Here is a 25,009-nt window from a genome sequence, read left to right as displayed (position 1 = left end):
CACGCCAGTGCAAAAAATAAACAGGGACGCCCACAGGGGCGTGTGGATGCCTGATTCCAGCCCTTTTAAAAGCCGATTTTCAATTCGATTTCAGCATTCTTTTTTCCATCTTTTCCCCAACTTTCAAGAGGGCGGCAGTTAGGGTTTTGAGAGGTATTGGCAAGGGTCTTGGAGAGGTTCTACGGCTTTGACATCGCGCTCCACTTGGAAGAAGGTTATTGGGGGAGCTTTTATCGGCACCGATCCAGCGAGGTGTGCCGTAGGCTGGACAAGGGGACCTTTGGAGCAGATGAGGCCAGTCCACAAGACCATCAACAAGACTATCGAGAAGGTTTTTCTATGGATTACTTGTTTTTACATTCGATTTCATTGTTGATTGTAACTAGCTCCATGGAGAGCTAAACCCCCTAGTGGGTACTTGGATTTGTGAACCCTAGGATGTATTTGTTTTATTAAACCTTTTATTATGCTTTCCTTAATTGATGTTTTAATTGAGTTCCAATCTTCAATGTTTGATTGATTGAATGCTCCCATAGAGTGACACTGGGGTTAAGGGTTCACCTTGGTAACCCTTGTGCATGAGTGGCACACCATGACAGTAAGACAAAGCAAGATTAGAGAGGGTTGAGAGGGTGAGTCGAGAGGTAACGGAGCATCCCCTTTTCCCTTCGACGTGATTTATCCTACCTCTATTTCCTTGAGTTCTTTGTGGTCATAGTAGAGTGAACGGGCTAAGGGATGATCTTTCCACTGAGGGCTTAGTTGCAAAGGCTATGGATTGAAGCGTTGAAGTGATTTTAGCACCTAGTGCTTAATTGTGACTAGGGACCTCGCACCTGGACCAAAGGGTTAGGTCTACATCTAGGAAAATGGTTTTTCACTTGGAATCCCTAGAACTCCATGCAATTCTATACAAGTGCAAAGTGTTGAGGTTGCTCGATTTCTCCACCTGGACATCATATAGAGTTAGTCACGGTTGACCTTAGATTCAAGACCATGTATTGAAGGATTTCCATAACTCATTAATGTATTAATTAGGAAGCATAATAGTTGGTTCTGCACTTGAAATGATTGTCCAAGGCGGAACAATATCCGAGTACCCTATTTATATCGACTGCCATATCTCTCATTTACTTGTGCTTCTCTATCTTGTTTCTTTTATTCTTGTTTACACTACATCTTATCAACACAATCATTGTTCATTTTCACTCGGTTAAGTAGCAATTTAAGTATTCTTATTCTCTACTCCCTGTGGATACGATATCCCACTCATCTGCGATTATTACTTTGACAAACCCATGCACTTGCGGGGGTTCTTGTCACTACGCCGACACCCATGCACTTGCGGAACATGCACGCAAATTGGTGTGTCATGTTTTTGGTGTCATTGCTAGGGAACGGGATATTAGGAACACTAGGACTTGCTTACTTTAGTCATTCACTTTTTCATTTGTTTTTCTACTTCATACTTCTTTCTTTCGGCATTCTTATTTTCTCCTTTGTCTTTTATTTCTATTGGTGAACAATAATTTCTAGTTTTTCTCTCATTTCAGGACCATGTTTAACGAAGCATCACTAATGGAAATATTGAAGGAAATGATGGTATCTAGTGAGAAGAAGATGGAACAATTTGTATTGCACCTTGATCTGAGTAAGCAACATGAGGAAATTTTGAGTTTAAGGACAGCTGAATTATAACAAACAGATGAAGAGTTATGAGTGCAATATCAAGGGGCCGAATTATCAAGCTTGTTGGATTATTTTTAAAAATTTGCATTTATCTCTCTTACAAATGGGGCAGAATGTAAGTTGGAAGAGATTCTCACACCTTTCTTAACTTCATTTATAGCAGAATGTGTTGAATCTAAATCCAAATGAGATGAAGAGGATGAGTCTATAGCTTTTGTCTAATCGCTTTTCGTCAGTCAAAGTGTATGGTTTAGAAGCTCAAGTGGGTGATGTCGATAGTCTGAATGTTTTTGAGATAGACAAATCAGAACAAGAGGTACTTGAAGGTGAAATAGAAGACACCTATAAGAGGTTTGAGGAAATTAAGTAGAAATAAGCAAATCGACTGCAACCTTTAGTGGAAGAACCTCCTGAGTTGGAGGTGAAAGCATTAACAAAACATTTGGAGTATGTTTTTGTAGTCGAGGTATCAGAGTTGCCTTTTATCATTGCTTCAAGCTTCTCTTTTGAGAAAAAAGAATAGCTGGTTACTATGTTGAAATGGCATAAAATAGCTATAGCCTAGAAAATTCCAGACATTAAAGGAATCAACCCCTCCTTTGCACTTACAAGATTCTGATGGAAGATAATTACAAAACTGTGATTCAACCTCAACAGAGACTAAATCCAAACATGAAGGAGGTAGTGAAAGCCGAGACGGTGAAACTTGTTGATGCAGGAATTATTTACCCCATCTCGAATAGTGCTTGGGTAAGCCCAACATAAGTGGTACTTAAAAAGGGTGGCATGACAGTGGTGAAGAATGAGCAAAACAAGTTTATTCCTAAAAGAATAGTCACAGGATGGTGTATTTACATTGACTATCAAAGATCGAATGATGCCACAAGGAAGGATCACTTTCCATTGCCATTCATTGATTAAATGTTCGAACACCTAGCTGGCCAAAAATTCTATTGTCTTCTAGATGGTATGTCGGGGTATTTCCATATTCCAATTGACCTCGAAGTTCAATCACTTGCCCATTTGGTACTTTTGGATATAGAAGAATGCCGTTTAGACTTTGCAATGCACCAGCTACTTTCGAAAGATGTTTGACGGCCATTTTTGATAACTTATTAGAAGATGTGATGGAGGTTTTCATCGATGATTTTTCAATATTCAGAAATTCTTTTGAGACATGCTTGAAGAACCATGAGAAAATGCTCATATGGTGTGAAGAGACAAACCTGGTCTTAAATTGGGAGATGTCACTTCATGGTCCAAGAGGGGTCCTTGGTCATAAAATTTCTAGCCAAGGGATTAAGGTTGATTGGGTAAAGATTGAAACTATTGAGAAATTACCTCCTCCAACAAATATCAAATCAATTAGGAGTTTCTTGGGGAATGCGGGTTTATATCGCTGATTCATCAAAGACTTCTCCAAGATATCTCAACCATTGACCAAATTGATGGAAAAAGTTGCTCCATTTGAATTTAATGAGGATTGCTTGCTTGCATTCAATGTGTTAAAAGAAAAACTCACACAAGTACCTATACTTACCTCACCGGATTGGAGTCTCCCTTCTTAACTTATGTGTGATGCTAGTGATTATACCGTGGTGGTTGTTTTGGAGCAAAGGAAAATAAGCACTACTAGCCAATTTATTATGCAAGCAAGAGTTTGACAAGTGCCGAACTACACCACCACTAATAAAATTGCTAGCGGTGGTATTTCCGTTTGTCAAATTTAGATCGTACCTTATTTTCTCGCAAGTGGTTGTTTTCATTGAGCATTCAACACTACGTTATCCAATAAGCAAGTCTGATGCCACGCCAAAGGTTGATTCATTCGGTGTTATTGCTGTAGGATTTTGATGTTGAAATCAAATACAAGAGAGGGGCTAAAAATGTGGTTGCAGATCATCTTTCTTGTCTTGAAGGTTTGGAAGAAGATGAGTCATGGATAATAGAAATCAATGATTTATTTTCGAAGGAACACTTGTATAGTATCCAGGAAATTTTAGAATTTGATACTCCATGGTTTGCTGACTTTGCAAATTACCTCCCAGGGAAGGTCCTTCCTAAGGACTCAGATTCCAAAAAAAGAAGTTCTTTGCCGATTTGAAGCATTTTTCTTGGGAGGATCCATGCCTCTTCAGAATGTGTGCAAACCACATAATGTGAAGATGTGTTTCGCAAGAAGAAGGATGGAACATTCTGGCTCATTATCATTTAGGACCAGTTGGGGGTCATTATGCTTCAAGGAGGGTAGCCGAAAAAGTATTGGTTGTAGATTTTTATTAGGGCAACTTTATTTCAAGATGCTCAACAGTTTGTGCAAAGTTGTGATAAATGTTAATGAGAAGGAAATCTCTCTAGCCGTGATGAGATGTTATAAGTGCTTGTGTATAAGTAATCCTAAGTGTACTTTTCTGACATTGAGCATCACTTTTATCAGATTTTATGGCTCGTTCGTGTGTATTTGTGTTCTATTATGCATTTAGGGTTGTGGAGACAAGTTTTGAAGAAAGGAAACAAAAAATAGATCATGGACACAATTGTTGAGGAAACTCTTGGACCGAACAAGGATCAAGGCATAAGTTGTGCTCATAGACATGTGAGTGTGTACCAATCTCTAAAATGTTTAAGTGAATATATAAGGTGGAGGGGCACAAAGGCAGTCACACTCATATGTTCCAACTTGTGCAACATTGTCAAGAGCGTCATCAATATGTTTGAAAGCAAGATGCAATATGATCTATCGCATGGTTGTGTGTACAACTTGGCCTAAAGTATTGTGGCAAATCTCTATAGGAAAATCACTATAGCAGTTATTGTTCACAACGCGTAGGGAAAACACAGCCTGGAAATCCACACGGCCGTGTGGAAATTCCGCACTCCTGTGTTATGCCTAATTTTAGTCCTATAAATACCTCTTTGAGGATATTCTTCCTATCTTTTGCCTATCTTTTGGGGAGAGTGCGGCTAGGGTTTGAAGAAGTTTTTGCAAGGATATAGGAGCGGTTTTATGGTATTTGACATTGATTTCCTTTGGAGGAGAGCTATTGAGGGAGCTTTTGGTGGCAATGATTCGGTGAGGTGTGCCTAATTGAGTCCATCCCGCAAGCGTATGGGTCGTCAAGTAATACCTCTAATGCAAGCACGAGAGGGTCATATTACCAAGGGCCTAAGAATCTACTTTTACTTCCTCTTTGCAATGTTGTTTAACCTACAAGCTCGAATGTAATAAAGAGAATACAATGAAACAAAGTAGATACAAATAGAATGCTAATAACAAAGGCAAAATATGCTGGATAATCAGGGCAAGAAAGTAGTAACAGATGAGGATTGACACACCCTTTGTAAGTGTGTACCTCAAGTACACGGGTTATCGAAGTAATAAAGTACCCTAGTGAGTGGATAGTAGTATCCACAGAGAATAGTCCTTGAAAACTCAAATATTTGCTATTTAACAATAGTGAAGATGATTAAAGGGTTGTGTGAATAATATCAATGCAAGTAAAAAAAAACAATAAAGAAACGCAATTGATGTTAGGAAATGTAATCGATAGATAATGGGGCACCTGGACATTGCTTATCCTAGGAATATTGTTTAAAGTGCTAGACTCCTCATTATGCCTCCTAACTTATGTCTAATGAGTCATGGAAATCCTAAGACACACGGTCCCAAATCTAAGGTCAACCGTGACTAACCCTCACACTATGCCCTAGTGAAAGGGATACTCTCGACGCCTCACACTGTGTGGAGTTGCAAGAAGCTCTTGAGACTCCAAGTGATAAACCCTATTCCCTAATATAGATCTCATCCTTTTGTCCAGGTGAAAGACTCCTAGTCACAATTAAGCCCAACACTAAGGATTACTTCAATGCTTCACTCGGTTGCTTGCGCAACTATGCCCCATTGCAGTTTGTCTCTTAGCACTTCACTCTATCATGACTACAAAAAACTCTTAGAACGTGGAGATAGGGTAAATCAAATCAGAAAAGAAAGGGGACGTTTCGCTACCTGTCGACTCACCCTCTCGACCCGCTCCAACCATGCTTTGTCTAACCCTCATGGTGTATCATGCATCTACAAGGATTACCAAGATAGATTCTTAACCCTAGTGTCACTCTACAAGAAAATTAATGTAATAAACATTCAAGGATGGAACTCAATTAAAACATCAATTAAAGAAGCATAAAAAAGGTCAAAGGAACAAAATAATCCTAGGGTTTACAAGTCCAAGCACCTACTAGGGGTTTAGCTCTCTATGGAGCAAGATACAATCAATAATGAAAATCGAATGTAAAAGCATGCAATCCATAGGTAAAACCCCCTTGAAGTCTGTATCGATGGTCTTGTGGAGTTGCCTTGTCTTCTCCAATGATTCCCTTGTCAAGCCTAGGCCAAACCTCGCCGAATCAATGTCGATGAAAGCTCGCCCAATAACTATCTTCTGAAGGGATGCGGTGTCGAAGGCCACAGAAGCACTCCAAAGACCTAGCCAAAGCCTCTCCAAACTCTAGCCGCGAGTGCCTCTAAAGATGGGGAAGGTTGGGAAAAAGATTGGAAAAGAGATCCTGAAATCGCGGCTTTCATACGGCTGGAATCGGGTATCCACATGGGTGTGTGGAATTTCCACACGCCCATGTGAATCTCCTGAAATTTATTTCTTGCGAGCTATAAATAGTAACTCCTATAGTGATTCTACAATACTTTCGGCAAAAAATACTCCCGGATCCACACTTTTCATGGAGGCCACATGAATGGGCACACATACATGTGGTAGATCGCGTGTGTCTTCAATACAAGCCACATTGATGAAGATCTTGCTAGCATTGCACAAGTCAGAACACATGAGTGTGATTGCCTTTGTGCCACTCCAATTTGTATGTTCACTCGAGCACAATGGAGGTTGGCACACTCACATATCTTTGAGCACAACTTGTGTCTTCACGTTTGTTCAATTCAAGACTTCATCAAAAATTACCTCAATGATCTACTTTTGGTTCATTTCTTCTGCAATTGCCTTCACAACCCTTCATACACAAAATAACACAAATACACATGAATAAGTGATAAAATTTGAGAAAAGTAATGCTCAATGTAAGAAAAAAAATACTTCATATTACTAATAGACAAACACTTATCAAACTCCCCCCACACTTAAGCTTTTGCTTATCCTCAAGAAAAAATAAAACATTCTAGTATATAGAAGGAAAATTGAAAGTGCTTGGCCTTAGGTTAACCATAAGCATGCCAGGGATGCATTCTACAAGTAGGGAAAAATTTCAACACCAAATAAGAAAAATCAATGCTCTAGCTAAAAGCTTGAAAAAAAAAGGACAACAACCCAATATCATGTAAGTGTGTGTAAACTCACTAAAGTCAACCCAACGTATACTTTTCAAAGTTCTAAGTAAGATAGACTTATTTATGTACAAAAAAAAGAAAAACAAAGAAAAGGTAGTAGCTTCACACATTATCTAAGGTAGCCATTTCCAAAGTGGCCGCTAAGGTGGCTTTCACACTTTCGAGGTGGTAGCTTTTTCTACCAGGTAGTAGATTTCACTCATCCCATTAGATAGCTCTTTCTCTCACTAGGGCATAACTAGCATCAGACTTATGAAAGTAGCTTCATACTCATAGGTGGTAGCTCTTTTCAACCCCAATGCACAAACAAAACAAACATAACTTTTTTTTTCATTCATTTCAATTTTTTTAACGAAATTAAAATAGAAACAAACTAAAACTAGTCCCTTAAACGTCAAACTTGAGTTTCAATAAGGTTTAATGAGTGAGTAGTGCAACAAGTGTTAATTGGGCAAAAAATTCCTAAGAATTTAAGTAAAACTAGAGCATGAGAAAATTAAATGTTAAAAATTCCTAAGAATTTAAGTAAAACTAGAGCATGAGAAAATTAAATGTTAAAAATTCTCCTAAACTCAAGAATACAAACATTTGCAACTAAGGTGAGTGCCATTGGCTACATGATCATGAAACAATGAAGCATAAGTATAGAACATGTGTAATGTGAACACCCCCACCACCACCCCACACACATACAGAGTTAAGATATACATTGCCCTCAATGTACGCATACAAGCACAATAAAAAGTATAACAATCAAAAACATGTGTGGAGATGGGAAATTGAAACAATACTCTCCTGAACTGCTAATGAGTTGTGAAGCACACACGAGCATGTGAATATTACATTGACCATGTCCATGACTATTCCCCAAATTTTAGACTCACAAGAGCATCTGCAAGTATAGATAAGGGGGTTCAGTAAAGCTCAACAAAAATGGAATAAACTCACGTCTATGAAAATATAAATATTAATATGAAATACAATTCAAAGAAACTGAAAATAAAAGATAAAATTAGAAAGAAGATCCTTTCTAAGTAGTACAAGTCCAAAATAAATGCAGAAGTAAAATACGAAAAACATAAAAGCAAACAGTAAAGACGCCTTAAGTGTTTGGTGTCAATTGCTGGTGCATCTACTGCTGCTGTTGGTGAAGATGATTGATAAGTGCTTGAGTAAACATGTTTTTATACTTGTTTTACATGCATTGAGTATCATTTTATATATGTTTTGTGTCTCATATTGTGTATTGGGTGTTCTCTTATGCAAGTAGGTTGTGAATGCTTTGATGATTCAAAAGGAAGCAAAGATAGGTTATTAAGGCATGATGTTGAGAGTTCTTGTGCAATTTAAAGACAAAGACATGAGAGGAGTTCATGAATCAGGAAATGTGTACCAACTTCCAAGGAGATTCAAGTCAATTCACCAACTTCCAAGGAAATGTGCAATTTTTAACGAAATTTCAAAGGTGAGTTAATAAAGAAAAGTCTTATAGCCTAACAAATGATCATGTGCCTCGATTATGTGTCCTCAAGAGGAGAATATTTGGATCACATTAATAAAGAAAAGTCTTATAGCCTAACACATGATCATGTTCTCGACCCACAGGGGTTCCCACACGCCATTGTGGCCTCTCTGTCCTTCCGAGAATTTGGCTAAGTGTTCCATACACCCCTGTGGAAATTCCACACATGCTCGTGTGCCATTCATAAGGTCATCCACAGGGGCATTCACATAGCCCTGTGTCTTCTCGGGATGGAGTCTGATAACTTTGCAAAAGATCCATACGCCCGTATGGAAATTACCCACAATGTGTGACCATCACAAGGCCATTCACAAGGACATTCACACGCCCCTGTGTCCTCTCGGGATGATCTCTGAATGGGAACACATGCCCGTGTGAAAATTCCACATGACCGTGTGTCTTCTCTGAATGACTTAGAAGAAAAATACAGACTCTGTGGAAAATTTTTGCAAAACTTGGTCAAATACCGAGACTGCATAACAATTAAAAAACTGACAAGAAGATCATGTAAAGATACTCAAATGGCCAAGAAACTTCGCCAATCACAATTAAGAACACTAAAACAACAACAATCCATGAGAAAAAACGCAATAACAGCATGTAAAAGTTAAGACACCAACACTAAAGCTCTTATTCATGCAAGACTAAAACTAAAACCTAGAAAAGCAGTAAATGCTTGGGTTGCCTCCCAGGAAGCGCTTGTTTAACATCACTAAGCTTGACGTACCTCTTTACTTTCCTTAAGGAGGCTTGAAAAGAGTGTGCTCCTCAGGCTATAAATTGTATAGCTACTTCCCTTAAACAAAAAATCTATTGATAAGTTCTTGTATATTAGTATTATGAATTATTCTTTTCTTATGATGAGCATTACTTTCATCTTTCTCTCTAACTTTTCTCCATCTTTTGGGTGGCCATCGGCTAGGGTTTAGAGAGGCTTTTGGCAAGTCTTAGAGTGGTCCTACGGATTCGATACCGCGATTATCATGGAAGAAAGTTATTGGGGGAGCTTTCACCGGCATCGATCCGGCGAGGTGTGCCCTAGGATGGACAAGGGGACCATTGGATAAGAAGAGGCTACTCCACAAGACCATCAAGAATACCGAGGGCATTTTCCTATGGATTATTTGTTTTTACTTTCGATTTAATTATTGATTCTATCTTGCTCCATGGAGAGCTAAACCCCCTAGTGGGTACTTGGATTTTGTAAACTCTAGGATGTTTTTGTTTCATTGACCTTTTATTATGCTTTCCTTGATTGATGTCTCTAATTGAGTTCTAATCTCTAATACTTGTTGAATGATTTCTCCCTTAGAGTGACACTAGGGTTGAGAGACCATCTTGGTAACCTTTGTGGATGAGTGACACACCATAAGGGTTAGACAAAGCAAGGTTGGAGAGGGTCGAGAGGATGAGTCGAGAGGTAGCAGAGCATCCCTTTTTTCCTTCTGATGTTGTTTATCCTACCTCCAGGTTGCGGTCATAGTAGACTGAAGGGCTAAGGGATGAACTTCACTGGGACTTAGTTGCACGAGCAACAGAGAGAAGCGTTGAAGTAACTTTAGCACCTGGGGCTGAATTGTGACTAGGGATCTTTCGCCTGGACCAAAGGGTTAGATCTACACATTGGAATAGGGTTTATCACCTGGAATCCCAAGAGCATCTTACAACTTTACAAAGTGTGAGGTGTTTAGACTGTTTGATTTCTCCGTCGGGGCATAGTGTAGAGTAGTCACGGTTGACCTTTGGTTTGGGACCTTGTATTCAAGGATGTCCATGACTCATTAAACATCAATTAGGAGACATAATAGTTGGTCTTGCACTTGAAACATTTGTCCTAGGGGGAGCATTGTCTGAGTACCCCACTTCTATCGATTGCCTTTCCTCTCACTTATCTGTGCCTCTCATTCTTGCTTCTTTTATTTCTGTTTACATTATATTTCATCAACATAATGATTGTTCATCTTCACTTGGTTAAGTAGCAATCTTAGTATTTTTATTCCATACTCCCTGTGGATACGATACCCCACTCACCTGGGATTTATTATTTTGAGAAACAAGTGCACTTGAGGGTAACACGCAAGGGGCGTTGTCAAGTTTTAGGCGCCGTTGTCGGGGAGCATGCATTTAGAGATACTTTGTGCTTTGTTATAGCTATTCATCATTCATTCTATTCCATATCTTCTTATTCTATCATCATTCTAATTTTGTTTTCTTCTTTTTTTCATGTTATCACCAGAGGGAACCAATCAACAATTGTTGAATGAGACCCTGAACTTGAACATACACTCAGAAGAATGGGAAAAGAACCTATGCAAGAACCATCAAATCTAGCTAAGGTTGAAGGTGAAGGGTCAGAAAACATGGCAAAATGGAATAAGCAATAGAGAACTTTTTTCGATTATGACGGTCCCTCAGTTTTGGGCACACAATCTAGCATTGTACGGCCCCCGATTACAGCTCAAAATTTTGAGCTAAAGCCAGCATTCATCTAGATGATACACCAGTCAGCATAGTTTAATGGTTTGGCCGATGAGGATCCAAACAACCACATAGAGAACTTTTTGGAGGTGTGTGACATGCTCAAGATCCATGGAGTTACAGATGATGCTATCAGATTGAGGGCCTTCCCATTTTCCTTGAAGGGAAGAGCGAAGCACTGGCTACACTCATTACCTAGAGCATCAATCATTACATGGGAAGAGATGGTGGAAGCTTTTCTTGCCCGATATTTTCCTCCCGGAAAATCTGCAAAGCTTAGCAATTAGATTTCTTCCTTTGTGCAGATTGAAATGGAGTCTCTATTTGAGACATTGGAAAGGTTCATGGAACTCCTATGAACATGTCCTCAACATAGTTTCCCAGAGTGGATGATCATTGATAAACATCTAAAAGTATGTATTTTGCATGTATTTGTCTTTTATTATTCTTTACATTTATTTGTTGAATTGATACCCTTTTGGTTTAAATTGTGTTATTTTTGTATTTCAAGCCTAATAGAAGCCCTGGGGGTCATGACGACGTGATTGGGAATGAATTCGGCATCAAAACAGCATTTCCGATCCCGAGATTACTATAGTACGTCACTTAGTGGTTACTGTAGCTCATCACGGGCTTCTCGGCAGAAAAATGGAAATCCCGAGGGGTCGGCACTGACCCATTTACCCATCGGGATCTGGGTGTTTAAAGGCTAAAAGGGAGGATCTTCTAAAAGGGGGAGGCTAGGGTTTGAAAACTACTTCCACACCACCTTGAACCCGGGCTTTTTGAGGTCAAAAAGAGAGGAAATCCGAGCATTCCTCCGCGGGGAGAGCAACATTTAGGAGGATCCACTTCAAGGACTTCATTGAATGGAGGTTGAAGACAACAAGAAGCCACCCCTTCAAGTGGCATCCTCGGAAGGCTTTCTCTGGGGATTCCAGCGTCATTCAGTCTTCACCTTTTGAGGGTAGTGTTCCTCATGTTCCTTTTAGTTTTTTGTATGGATTGTTTGGTTGCTTTGTTGAACATGAACAACTAAACCCCAAGGTAACCGGATGTAGGTGAATCTTGGGGGTGAACTTGTGATGGTTTGGATTATTTGAGTAATTTATGCATGATCAGCTTGTTGTGATTCTTATTTGGTGTTCTTGATTGTTTTGGTACTTTTGATTGAGTGATGTATCAAATTCTTGGTAGCACTTTGTAGCATGAGCATTGCCTTAGTGCTAGACTCCACCAAACTTGGAAGGGATTATTGTATAAATGCACCGTGACCAACGGGTATTTGTACGCCTCCATTCCTAGGATTGAAAACTACTAGTGTTTCTACCCTAACTTGTGAAAACCATCATTCTCCTTGCAACTGTGTGGGAAGCTGGGCGGAAGGAATTCCTTATTCAACACTTGCATCGGGTTAGGCGTCAATTGCCATGACCATCGGGTTGACCTAAGTTTTGGTTTTCTCTGTCCAACTAGCCACAAGCTTAACTTTTCAAATATCCTACTCACTTTAGTAACCCCTTTGGGGACCCACATCCATGGCTGTTTTCCAACCTTGAGCATTTCCTGTGTTTTGATTTTGTCATACTTCTTAAGATTTTCTCTTGCTTTTCATTTTCGCTTTCTCCTCCTTTCTTTTCTCTTGAATTGGAATCGGTGAGCTAAACAACAAGTAACAAGTGAGTAACGTAGCTCCTCAGACCCCTTGGGAATATGACCCACTCGTGTGTGCGTGAGTGGTTTATTACTTGACGACTTCGTGCGCTTGTGGGTGTTCACACTCTGTGTCGATCAATCATTCAGACTTTTTACAATGGTTTAAACCCATGTATAAGACAGTTACTTGATGCAGCAGCAAGAGGTACTTTAGGTAGCAAGACCCCCAGAGAAGTCCGGCAATTAATTGAAGAAATGAGTTTGAATAGCTACTAATTGAATGCTAGGGAGAGAAAAAAGTGGTAGGCATCCATAAGATTAATACGGTTACATCATTGGTGGCAAAAAGTGGAGGCATTGAGTAAGAAGTTAGACACTCTAACTTCTAATAGATTGGCGGCCGTAACGAGTTGTGATGGATGTGGAGGTGGACATGCTCCGTTTGGTGGTACATCCTCCGTTGAGCAAGTTGAATTTTTGGGTAATGCAATGAGAAACCAAGGCAATCCTTATAGCAACATCTACAATCCGGGTTGGAGGAACCACCCAAATTCTTCCTTGAACAACCAAGAACAACAAAAGGCCATAGCAACATTGGGTTTCCAACAATAAGCCCCCAACATGGAAAATCGAGTTTCAGGCTTGGAAACCCGAATGACCGACTTAGAAAAAGCCTTGACTATATTTGTACAATCATCGTATACACGGTTTCAATCGGTAGAGGCTACACATCGCAACCACACCGCCTCATTGCACAATATAGAAAATCAAGTGAGGCAAATTGTGAAGTATTTATCAGAGAAACCACAAGGAAGCTTGCCGAGTAACACCGAGACTAATCCGACAGAACAAGTGAAGGCGATCACTTTCAGAAGTGGTCATGAGGTCGAGGGTAGGCTTCCAAGTGAGAAGACCAATGTTGAAGTACCCGAGGTCGTGCGGGTTAAGGAGAGAGCTAACAAAGAGAAAGAGGTGGCACCCCTACCTAATAATCCAAGAATCCCTTATCCTTCAAGATTGAAGAACGACCAAAATGATGAGCAATATAAGAAGTTATTGGGTCTATTCAAACAATTGCATATCAACATTTCTTTTGTGGAGGCGTTGTCTCAAATGCCTCGGTATGCAAAGTTCTTGAATGACCTTTTGACCAACAAGAGAAAGTTAGAGGAGAGTGCATCGGTGATCTTAGATGCCTCTTGTTCGGCGGTGTTGCAAAAGAATATGGCGAATAAGAGGAAAGACCCCGGAAACTTTGTGATTCTGTGTAACATTGGCAATTTAGATGTAGAGATGGCATTGGCAGATTCTAGGGGCCAGTATCTTTCGTCATGCCATACTCTTTCTTTCAGAAGCTAGGCTTGGGAGAGACTAGGCCTACTCGGATGACATTGCAATTGGCGGACCAACGGTGAGACATCCGAGGGGTATCATTGAAGACGTGCTTATTAAGGTGGACAAGTACATATTTTCTATAGACTTGATAATGTTGGATGTCGATGAGGATGTAGATGTTCCTTTAATACTTGGGAGGCTATTCTTGCACACTTCCAAGGCACTTATCGACATGGACGGCGGGGAGTTAACACTAAGGGTTGGAGATGACAAGCTTACATACTGCCTTGCCGAAGCCATGCGACATTCTCTTGATTTTGATGATACTCAATATTTTCTTGACACTACCGATGAACTAATCGATGAATATGTGCAGGAAATAATGAATCTGGACCCGTACGAAGGGTTGCTAGACCAAGAAGTGGAGAATGAAGAGGTGATGATACTTGGTCTAGAGGAGAAGGTACCATCTACTCCGGGGATCATGAATAAGATGCTCCAGAAAGATGAAGCGGGCAAGGAGACACCACAAAAAGGCCCCAAGGCTATTGGGGAAGAGCAAGAACAGAACAGGGGTAACCATCCCTCAAGTGGTAACAACCTCGACAACTCTCCCTCTACCTTCAGAAGAATATATTTATCATGCTTCCAAGTCATGGGTAAGAGGGAAACCTTCCTCTATGAGCCCCCGTGAGGTAAGACAAGGTACATCAAGCTAAGTACATAAAACGAGCCCTTCTTGGGAGGCAACCCAAGTCTTTACTATTTTCTAGTATTTAGTTTAGTGTTTGCATGAATAAGGATTTATGTGTTAGGGTCTTGATGTGTAGATGCTATTGCTGGAATTTTCTTGTGTTTTATTTGGTGTTGTCTCATGCTTAAATATGTTTGGCGAAGTTTCTAGTCATTTGAGCATGTTGTGTATGTTTCTCTAGTATATTTTGCATCATAGAGGCAGGCTCTGAGTGTATTTACATGTTCAGGAATTTTCTGCAGAGCCTACAGATTTTTCTAAGTCATCCACAGAAAACGCATGGCCGTGTGGAATTTCCACATGCCCATGGATCTCTACTATAAGCTCATCCCAAGAGGACACAGTGGCCTTGACTCGCCCCTGTGAGCGACCTTGTGATGGTCACACACTTGTGGATAATTTCGGTGTGTGTCTTCCTGCAGAGACTTAGAGATCTTTCCTGAGAGGACACAAAGACGTGGACTCGCCCCTGTGGATGACCCTGTGATAACCACACAGGCATGGATAATTTCTACACGCCCGTGTGGATCTCTGCAGAAGAGCTCTCCTCTATCTCGAGAATACACAGGGGCATGTGGGTGCCCCTGTGAACTGGCCCTGTGAATGTCCACGCCCGTGGGGAATTTTTGCACGGGACGTGTGAAACGCTTATATTTTTTCTCAGGTTAGATAGAGGAGCCACAGGGGCGTGCGTCTACCCTAGTGGGTCGGGCACACGGACGTGTGAAATTTCCACACGGCCTTGTAGTTGGGTTCTGAAGCATTGAGTATTATCCTGAGAGCACACAGGTGCATGCATCTGCCCCTGTGGGTCTCTCCTGTGAAGTCACACGGGCGTGGGCTAATTTTCCACACGCCCATGTGAATGTACAAAAATGTAAGAGCCGTGGGAAAATTCCTTTGTTCTTCTTCATTCTCACACACCCAATCACTCAGAGAACACTCCTAAACCCTCTCCCGTCCTTGCACCATTGATTTAAAGAAGTTTACTCGAGTTTTCTGGCTGAATTCAAAGTTTTAACTTCATTTCGTCGGTAATCCTTAATTCTCTCTTTTCTTTGTCATATCTGATTTTAATCAATTAGAATGGTGAATGTTGCTTCATTTCTACAATTAGATGGTTATTGCATGTTTAGAAAGAGTTTAGAAATAATTCTAACATGTATTATTGGAGTTTTAGCATGCGGCCGTGCGGCATTCACGCCTCGTGGATCCACACAAGTGTGTGGAATTTCCACACGACCATGTGGATTTCTGCAGCATTAATCCTATGAGCTTATTTGATCGATTTCCTTTTAATTCTTATAGATATTACACCTAGGATGAAGATTGTAGCAGCAAATGTCTCAAATAGCACTCCCCTGAGACGGAGCACATAGAATTCACTATTCCTGAGCATTAGGCTCGGTTTGAGCGATTGTCAAAGCTTGGTTCGGACAGACTCATTTCCTAGATACGAGCATATTGCGAGATATACAGTAGGAAGATGAGTTGGCGGATGAGGTAGAGGATCTCATCTCAGTGGGAGGTTGGAGACAGTTATTATCGACTAAAAAGCCTACCATCCGTGAGCTTACACTCGAGATGCTATCATCACTCAAGTTCAACCATTCTTATGCTAGATTCAATAGTGTAGGCGCAATATAGTTTAGAGCATTTGGACATCACTACAGCATGAGCTTGACACATTTTTTTATCCTGTTGGGATTGTATAAGGAAGCATTCATGAATACTGAGGAGTACGCTTAGTTGCTGACAGATTATCCTGCCTCCTTGACCTTGTAGAGAGCATATGAAGTGTTATGCTGTCACGGCCAGTATGAGCCAGGTGTATCCAAATCCACGTGCCTTTCTCGACCTATATATCGATACTTGTACGCCATTATAAGCAGGTCGGTGAATGGCCATAGTGACAGTACTGGTGACCTGTGCCGGCAGGAGGTTCTGTACCTCTATTCGATGGTTCAGAGCACACCAATTCATCTAGGACACATTGTAACTGAATACCTGAGGCAGCAAGGGTAGTACACCATGGCAAGAGCACTTTTCTCAGGCCCATACATCACTAGACTCATCTTGGAGATAGGTCTACTTGACACGATTCGAGGTTCAGAGAAAGCGAGTGTACTTGCCCCCCTGAGTATAGAGACATTGAGATTGATGGGATTAGTGTGCAGGTACAACCATGCGGTGTATATATTGGCTACACCTGCTCCAGAGGTAGTAGAGGAAGAACATGACGATGCCGAGGGTTCTTAGAATATCCTTGAGCCTCAATCCGTTCTAATGGAGACCGAGGCACCTCCTGCAGCATAGGAGCCATCCCTAGTACATATGTTCTCTCCCTCTTGAGCGCATGATCATTTTGAGAGGGCTCTAGATTGCAGTAGGGCTACTACGGACCGAGATCGGTGAGGTTCACGCGACGCAGGCTGCGCAGCACACAGACGTGATAGCGCGTTTTAACAACTTACAGTCAGTTACTCGAGCGTGACACGTCCTTATCTTTCATTATGAGACCGAGGACCCTTCCGGCTTCTCCAACATCACCATCACCAGATTCAACGACAATAGCAGCAGAGCTGACCCTAGATGACACTAACGCTTGAAGCATCTTTTCTTTTATTTTTTTATTTCTCGTATTTTATCTTTTGCACTATCTTTTGGACTTGTACACTCAGAGAGGATTCTAATTTTGAGTTTATCTTTTATTTCATCTCGAGTTTGTATTCCATTGCTCTATCTTTTATATGCTAGAGTTTATTTGGTTTTTATTTATTGAGCTTCGCTAAATCCCTTTGTGTATACATGTAGATGGTCTTAACAGTATGGGAATTAAGAACTAGTCATGGATATGGTCAAGGTCTTATACACTTGGCCGTGTGTACTTCACAACCCGTTGGAACTTCAAGCCCAAGGATTTAGCTCCATCAAATACAACACTAGGAGTCAGGGGAGTATTGTTTCAATTGCCACTCCCACATATTTTCTTGATTGCTATACTTTCTATTGTGCTTGCATGTGTACATTGAGGGCAATGTACATCTTTAAGTGTGGGGAGGAGTGTTCACTTTGCATATGTCCTTTACATATGTTTTGATTGACATACATGCTCACATAGCCAATGGCGGTTAACCTTAGTTGCAATGATTGTATTATTGAGTTTAGGAGATTTTTAACATTGAATATTCTCATGCTCTTGTTTTTTTCTTGAATTTCTAGGAATTTTTTCTTGATTGACACTTGTTGCACCACTAGCTCATGAAACTCTTTTGGAAACTCAAGTTCGGTGTTTAAGGGACTAAGTAGTTTTATTTCTGGTGTTTTTCTTGTTAAAAAAAGTGATATATTGTTTAGTTGTGCACTTTGGGTGGAAAGAGCTACAACCTATGAAGTATGAAGCTACTCTCATAAGTCAGACACTAGTTATGCCCTAATGAGAGAAAGAGTTATCTCATAGGATGAGTGAAAGCTACCACCCCGGTAGAAAGATCTACCACCTCGAAAGTGTGGAAGCCACCTTAGCGGCCGCTTTGGAAAGGGATACCTTAGAGGACGTATGAAGCTACTACAATCTTTTTGTTTATTATGACTTGTACATAAATAAGTCCCTTATACTTAGAACTTTGAGGAGTATATTTTGGGTTAAATTGAGTGAGTTTACACACACTTGCATGATTTTGGGTTTGTTGTCCTTTTTAATTCAAGTTTTTAGGTAGAGCATTGATTTTTCTTATTTAATGTTGAAATTTCCTTACTTGCAGAATGCTCTCCTAGCATATTTTGGTGAACCTAAGGCCAAGCACTTAAAATGTTTCCTTCTTCTATACTTAAATGTTTTATTTTTTCTTGAGAACAAGCAGAAGCTTAAGTGTGGGGGAGTTTGATAAGTACTTGTGTATTAGTAAAACGAAGTATTCTTTCCTTATGATGAGAATTACTTTTATCAGGTTTTAGCACTAAAACATGTGTATTTGTGATACTTTTGTGCATGTAGGTTTGTGCAGCTAAGTATTAAGAAAAGAAGACCAAGTAGATCATAAATGCACTATTTGGTGGAATCTTGGAAGGAACAAACGCGAAGACACAAGATAGATTTGAAGATACGTGATTGTGTGCCAACCTCTATGTATTCAAGCAATTACAATGAGTTGGAGGGGCATGAAGGCAGTCGCATTTGCGTATCCCGACTTGTGCATTGATAGCAAGATCTTCACCAATGAGGCTTTTTATTGAAGAAGCGTCGTGATCTACGGCATAGACGAGTGCCCGTTTATGTTGCCTCAATGAAAAGTGTGGAATCGGGAGCGTTTTGGTGGGGTTTAGAGAGGCTTTTGCCATGTCTTTGGGGGAGCTTTCATCGGTATTGATAAGTTCTTGTGCGAGAAGAATACAAAGTGTTCTTTTCTTGTGTTGAGCATTATGTTTCTCGGGTTTTAACACTAATATGGGTGTAATTATGTTACTTTCATGCAGGTAGGGTTGTGAGACCGATTATGAGAGAAAGAAGCCAATATGGGTCGTAATGCACTAATTTGGACAAAATATTGCTAAGGTTCAAACGCGAAGAAATATGTCGGGTTCCAGATGCAGGAATGTGTGCCAACCTCCTCGTACTCAAGTTAGCATAACTATTTGGAGCGGCACAAGGGCAGTCACATTCAAGCATTCCGACTTGCGCATATAGAATAAGATCTCCACCAACATGTTTGTTATTAAAGAAGCAAGGCGATCCACGACGTAAATGTGTGCCCGTATGCGTTACCTCGATGAAAGTATGGATTCGGGAGTATTTCAGGACAGTACTATAGCAGGGTATTGTAGAAAACACTGTAGCAAAATACTGCAGTAGTACTGTTTACAGCCGGCCGAGAAAACAATAAAACAGAGAATCCACAGGGCGTGTGGAAATTTAACACGCCCGTGTGAAAAATCTACATTGGCACCCACACGGGCGTGTGGAAATTTAACATGCCCGTGTGAAAAATCCAGAGGGGCACCCACACAGGCGTGTGGATTCCCAATTCCAGCCGTTTAAAAGCCGATTTCAGTCCCCAATTTCAGCATTTTTTTGGCCATCTTTTCCCCTATCTTTTCTTCCACCTTTCCCCATCTTTGGAGGTGCCGGTGGCTAGGGTTTGGAGAGGCTTTGGCAAGACTTTGAAGAGGTTTGATGGCCTTCGACACCGTGTTTACTTCGGAAGAGAACTATTGGGAAAGCTTTCATCGGCACCGATCCGACGAGGTGTGCCCTTGGTTTGACGAGGGGTCCTTTGAAGAAGACACAGCCGATCCACAAGACCTTCGACACGAAAACAAGGGAGTTTTCATTCATGGATTGCATCTCTTTACTTTTGATTTCATTATCTATTGTATTTTGCTCCATGGAGAGCTAAACCCCTGGTGGGTACTTAGGTATTTGTGAACCCTAGGATGTATTCGTTTCATTGAATCTCTTTATTATGCTTTCAATTATTTAATGTTTATTGTGAGTTCCAATCTTGGATACTTGATTGTATGAGTACTCCCCTAGAGTGACACTAGGGTTGAGAGTTCTTGTTGGTAACTCTTGTGAATGAGTGACACACCACGAGAGTTAGACAAAGCTAGATTAAAGAGGGTTGAGAGGGTGAGTCGAGAGGTAGCAGAGCGTCCCCTTTCCCCTCGGGTGTGATCTATCCTACCTCCATGTTCCAAGAGTTCTTTGCAGCCATAGTAGAGTGAATGGGCTAAGGGATGACCTTCCGCTGGGGCTTAGTTATGAGTGCAACGGAGTGAAGCGTTGAAGTGATTTTAGCACCTAGGGCTTAATTGTGGTTAGGGACCTTCCACCTGGACCAAAGGGTTAGGTCTATACATAGGAATAGGGTTTATCACTTGGAATCCCTAGAACTCATTGCAATTCTATACGAGTGCGAGGTTGGGAGGTTATTTAATTTCTCCTCCAGAACATGTATAGAATTAGGCATTGTTGACCTTAGATTTGGGACCATGTATTAAAGGATCTCCACGACTCATTAATGCATTAGTTAGAAAGCATAATAGGGGGTTTTTCACTTGAAACGATTGTCCTAAGTGGAACAATATCGGGGTGCCCCATTTTATCGTCGATTGCCTCCCCTATCTTTTACTTGCGCCTCCTTTATCTTTTCTTATTTTCATTTGCATTGAGTTTGTTTTCACATTACTTTCAACATATTTTCATTCTAGTTAAATAGCAATCTTGGTGGTTCTAAGCACTATCCCATGTGGATTTGACTACCCTCTCGCCGGGGTATTATTACTTCAACACCCGTGCACTTGCGGTTTACAGACATATGCTGTCGTGTCAGGCATCAATCCGGTGAGATGTGCCCTAGGCCGGACAAGGGGACCTTTGGAGAAGAAGAGGCTACTCCACAAGACCATCGACATGAATACCGAGGCGGTTTTTCTACGGATTAATTGTTTTTACTTTTGATTTAATTATTGATTATATCTTGCTCCATGGAGAGCTAAACCCCCTAGTGGGTACATGGATTTTGTAAACCCTAGGATGTTTTTGTTTCATTGACCTTTTATTATGCTTTCCTTAATTGATTTCTCTAATTGAGTTATAATCTTGAATGCTTGTTGAATGATTTCTCCCTTAGAGTGACACTAGGGTTGAGAGACCATCTTGGTAACCTTTGTGGATGAGTGACACACCATAAGGGTTAGACAAATCAAGGTTAGAGAGGGTCGAGAGGATGAGTCGAGAGGTAGCAGAGCGCCCCTTTTTCCTTCCGATGTGATTTATCCTACCTCCATGTTCCAAGATTTCTTTGCGGTTATTGTAGAGTGAAGGGCTAAGGTATGAACTCTGCTGGGGCTTAGTTGTGTGAGCAACAGAGTGAAGCGGTGAAGTAACTTTAGCACCTGCGGCTTAATTGTGACTAGGGATCTTTCGCCTGGACCAAAGGCTTAGATCTACACATAGGAATAGGGTTTATCACCTGGACTCCCTAGAGCATCTTGCAACTTTACACAGTGTGAGGTGTTGAGATTGTTTGATTTCTCTACCGGGGGATAGTGTAGAGTTAGTCACAGTTGACCTTAGGTTTAGGACCGTATATTCAAGGATGTCCATGACTCATTAAATAGTTTGTCATGCACTTGAAACATTAGTCCTAGGGGAGCATTATCCGTGTACCCCACTTCTAGAAATTGCCTTTCCTCTCCCTTATTTGTGCCTCTTGTTCTTGTTTCTTTTATTTCTGTTAATGTTACATTTCATCAAGATAATCATTGTTCATCTTTACTTGGTTAAGTAGCAATCTTAGTATTTTTATTCCTTACTCCCTATGGATACAATACACCACTCACCTGGGATTTATTACTTTGACAAACCCGTGCACTTATGGGTAACACGCAAGGGGTGTTGTCATCTATTTTCTTTGGTGGAGCATTTGTTGAATAGTTTGACCATCTTACCATTGGCCTCCAAGGGAACAATTTGGGTTATGAGTTATCTAAGCTTAACGAAGGTGAGTCTTGAGAGGGTTTAAATCTCCTACCCATATCTTTTCCAATTCCCAAAATCTCTTTCTTGCAATTTATGAGTTGATCAATCCCAAAGAGAAATACTTGTTCCGTTACTTTAGGGTTTTCTTGTTCTTCCTTTTCAGATTGAAAGTAGTATGTTTTCAATAACCCTTCTTGTATCATTTCTTTCTCATAAACGCACTATCTATTCAAGCAATCCTCACTTTGAAAGAAAGGTTCTTCTTGTATCCTCTCAATCTCTACAACATCATACTCATTCTGTGCTACTTCTTCATTGCCGATCACTACCACATCATCTCTATAAGGAACTTGAATTGCTTTCTCAAATACTTCTTGTTCCTTGGAGAGTGTGTCAAGTATCCCTCCTAATTGATGCTCAGGGTTTTTAAAGGAGACTTCATGACATCTTAGTGTGGTCTTAATATTTTGGAAATGGACATCGGATGCTTCAATAAAGTTAGCTAATACTTTTTGCAATTGAAGTCCATCCTCATCAAGTATCTCACCCTTTTGAAATTCCTCTTGAGTGCTTCCCAATGTTGTTTGTCACTATTCCATAAGAGGTTTGGGTAGCCAACTTCAATTGGACGATATGTCCTGCAATATGGATTGCTCTGTTGTTGTGAAGTAACAATTCTATCAACTTTTTCCCTGAGAGCTTCAACTTGAAAATATATAGCAATGAGTGGATCAATCATCATTTAAGCTCCTTGCAAGAAAAAGTAAGACATGTCAAAAGTAAACAAATGAGAATGATGGAAGAATAAGAAAGTGTGAAATAGAACAAGTGATGAATAGCTAAAATAGCAAAGTACAAAGTGTTTTCAAAATGGCTATTCCCTGGCAAAGGGGCAGTAACTTGAGACATCCCTTACGTGTATGTATCGTAAGTTGACAACGCCCCTTGCGTGTGACCCGCAAGTGCATGGGTTTGTCAAGTAATAAATCCCAGGTGAGTGGGATATCATATCCGCAGGCAGTAGAGAGTAAAAATACTTAAATTGCTACTTAACCACGTGAAAGTGAACAATGATAATGTTGATAAAATGTAATAAAAAACAAAAATAAAAAGAAATAAGAATGAAAGGCAAAAGTAAGTGAGAGGTAAGGCAATCGATAGAAGTGGGGTAATCGGGCAATGCTCCCCTAGGATTAATGTTTCAAGTGCAAGATCAACTATTATATTTCCAAATCAATGCTATATGAGTCATGGAAATCCTTAAGCATACAGTTCCAAATCTAAGGTCAACCGTGACTAACTATACACTATGTCCCAGCAGAGAAATCGCTCAGTCTCAACACCTCACACTGTGTAGAGTTGCATGGAGTTCTAGGGAATAAAAGTGATAAACCCTTTTCCTATGTATAGACCTAACCCTTTGGTCCAGGCTAAAGGCCACTAGTCACAACTAAGCCCCAAACACTAGAGTCCCTTCAACGCTTCACTCTATTGCTCATGCAACTAAGCCCCAGCGGAGTTCATCCTCTAGAACTTCACTCTATTATGACTGCTAAGAACTCAAGGAAATGGAGGTAGGATAAATCACACCAGAGGAGAAAGGGGACACTTCACTACCTCTCAACTCACCCTCTCCACCCTCTCCAATCAAGCAATGTCTAACCCTCGTAGTACGTCACTCATCTACAATGGTTACCAGGATGGACTCTCAAACCTAGTGTTACTCTATGGGAGAAATCATTCCACAAGCACTCAAGATTGGAACTCAATTGAAACATCAATTAAGGAAAGCATAATAAAAGATCAATAAAACTATAACATCCTAGGGTTTACAAAATCCAAGTACCCACTAGGGGATTTAGCTCTCCATGGAGCACAACACAATCAACAATGAAATCAAAAGTAAAAACAAGTGTTCCATAAGAAAACCAATTCGGTTGTCGTGTCGATGGTCTTGTGGACTAGCCAAATATTCTCCAAAGGTCCCCTTGTCCGGCCTACGGCACACCTCACTGGATCTATGCCAAAGAAAGCTCCCCGATAACCTTCTTCCAAGAGAATAGTGGTGTCGAACCCCTCAAACCATTCTAAAGACTCACCAAAGGCCTCTCCAAACCCTAGCCGACGACTTCCCAAACAATTGAGAAAAGTAGAAGAGAAGAGCGGATAAGGATCCCTCAAAATCGAGCTGAATCACGGCTTAAATAGGGCTGGAATAGGGAATCCACACGCCCCTATGGATTTTTCCCATGGGCTTGTGGAATTTCCACACCGGCATAGGGAATTTCCACACGCCCGTGTGGATTATATGGAAATCCTGTTTTAGGCAGGCTGATAAGTGCTTGTACGATACGAATGCGAAGCGTTCATTCCTTATGTTGAGCATTACTTTTCTCGGGTTTTTAAACTAATATGTGTGTTTTTATGTTACTTTTATGCAGGTAGGGTTGTGAGGCCAAGTATGATGGAAATAGGCCAATGTGGATCATAATGCACCAATTTTGGAGGAAATCTTGCTAAGGTTCAAACGGGAAGACATAGGTCAGGTGTGAGATGCTAGAGTGTGTGCCAACCTCCTCGTATTCGAGTGGGCACATCCATTTGGAGGGGCACAAAGGCAGTCACATTCGAGCATTCCGACTTATGCACATAGAATAAGAGCTCCACCAACGTGTACACCATTGAAGAAGCAAGTGATGCACGACGTGAACGTGTGCTAGTTGCGTTACCCCGATG

General features: G+C 40.7%; 1 non-coding gene across 1 annotated transcript; it reads right to left on the bottom strand.

Annotated features, from left to right (window-relative positions):
- Positions 1-11,317: 11,317 nt before the first annotated feature.
- On the bottom strand, positions 11,318-11,424 carry LOC120279913. The gene has a single exon (XR_005542215.1). It is a non-coding gene; the product is annotated as a small nucleolar RNA R71 (small nucleolar RNA).
- Between the last annotated feature and the right edge of the window lie 13,585 nt (positions 11,425-25,009).

The sequence above is a fragment of the Dioscorea cayenensis genome, chromosome 16 (genome assembly GCF_009730915.1).
Source record: "Dioscorea cayenensis subsp. rotundata cultivar TDr96_F1 chromosome 16, TDr96_F1_v2_PseudoChromosome.rev07_lg8_w22 25.fasta, whole genome shotgun sequence".
In the NCBI taxonomy this organism is placed as follows: Eukaryota; Viridiplantae; Streptophyta; class Magnoliopsida; order Dioscoreales; family Dioscoreaceae; genus Dioscorea; species Dioscorea cayenensis.
This window is presented reverse-complemented; position numbering and strand designations above follow the sequence as displayed.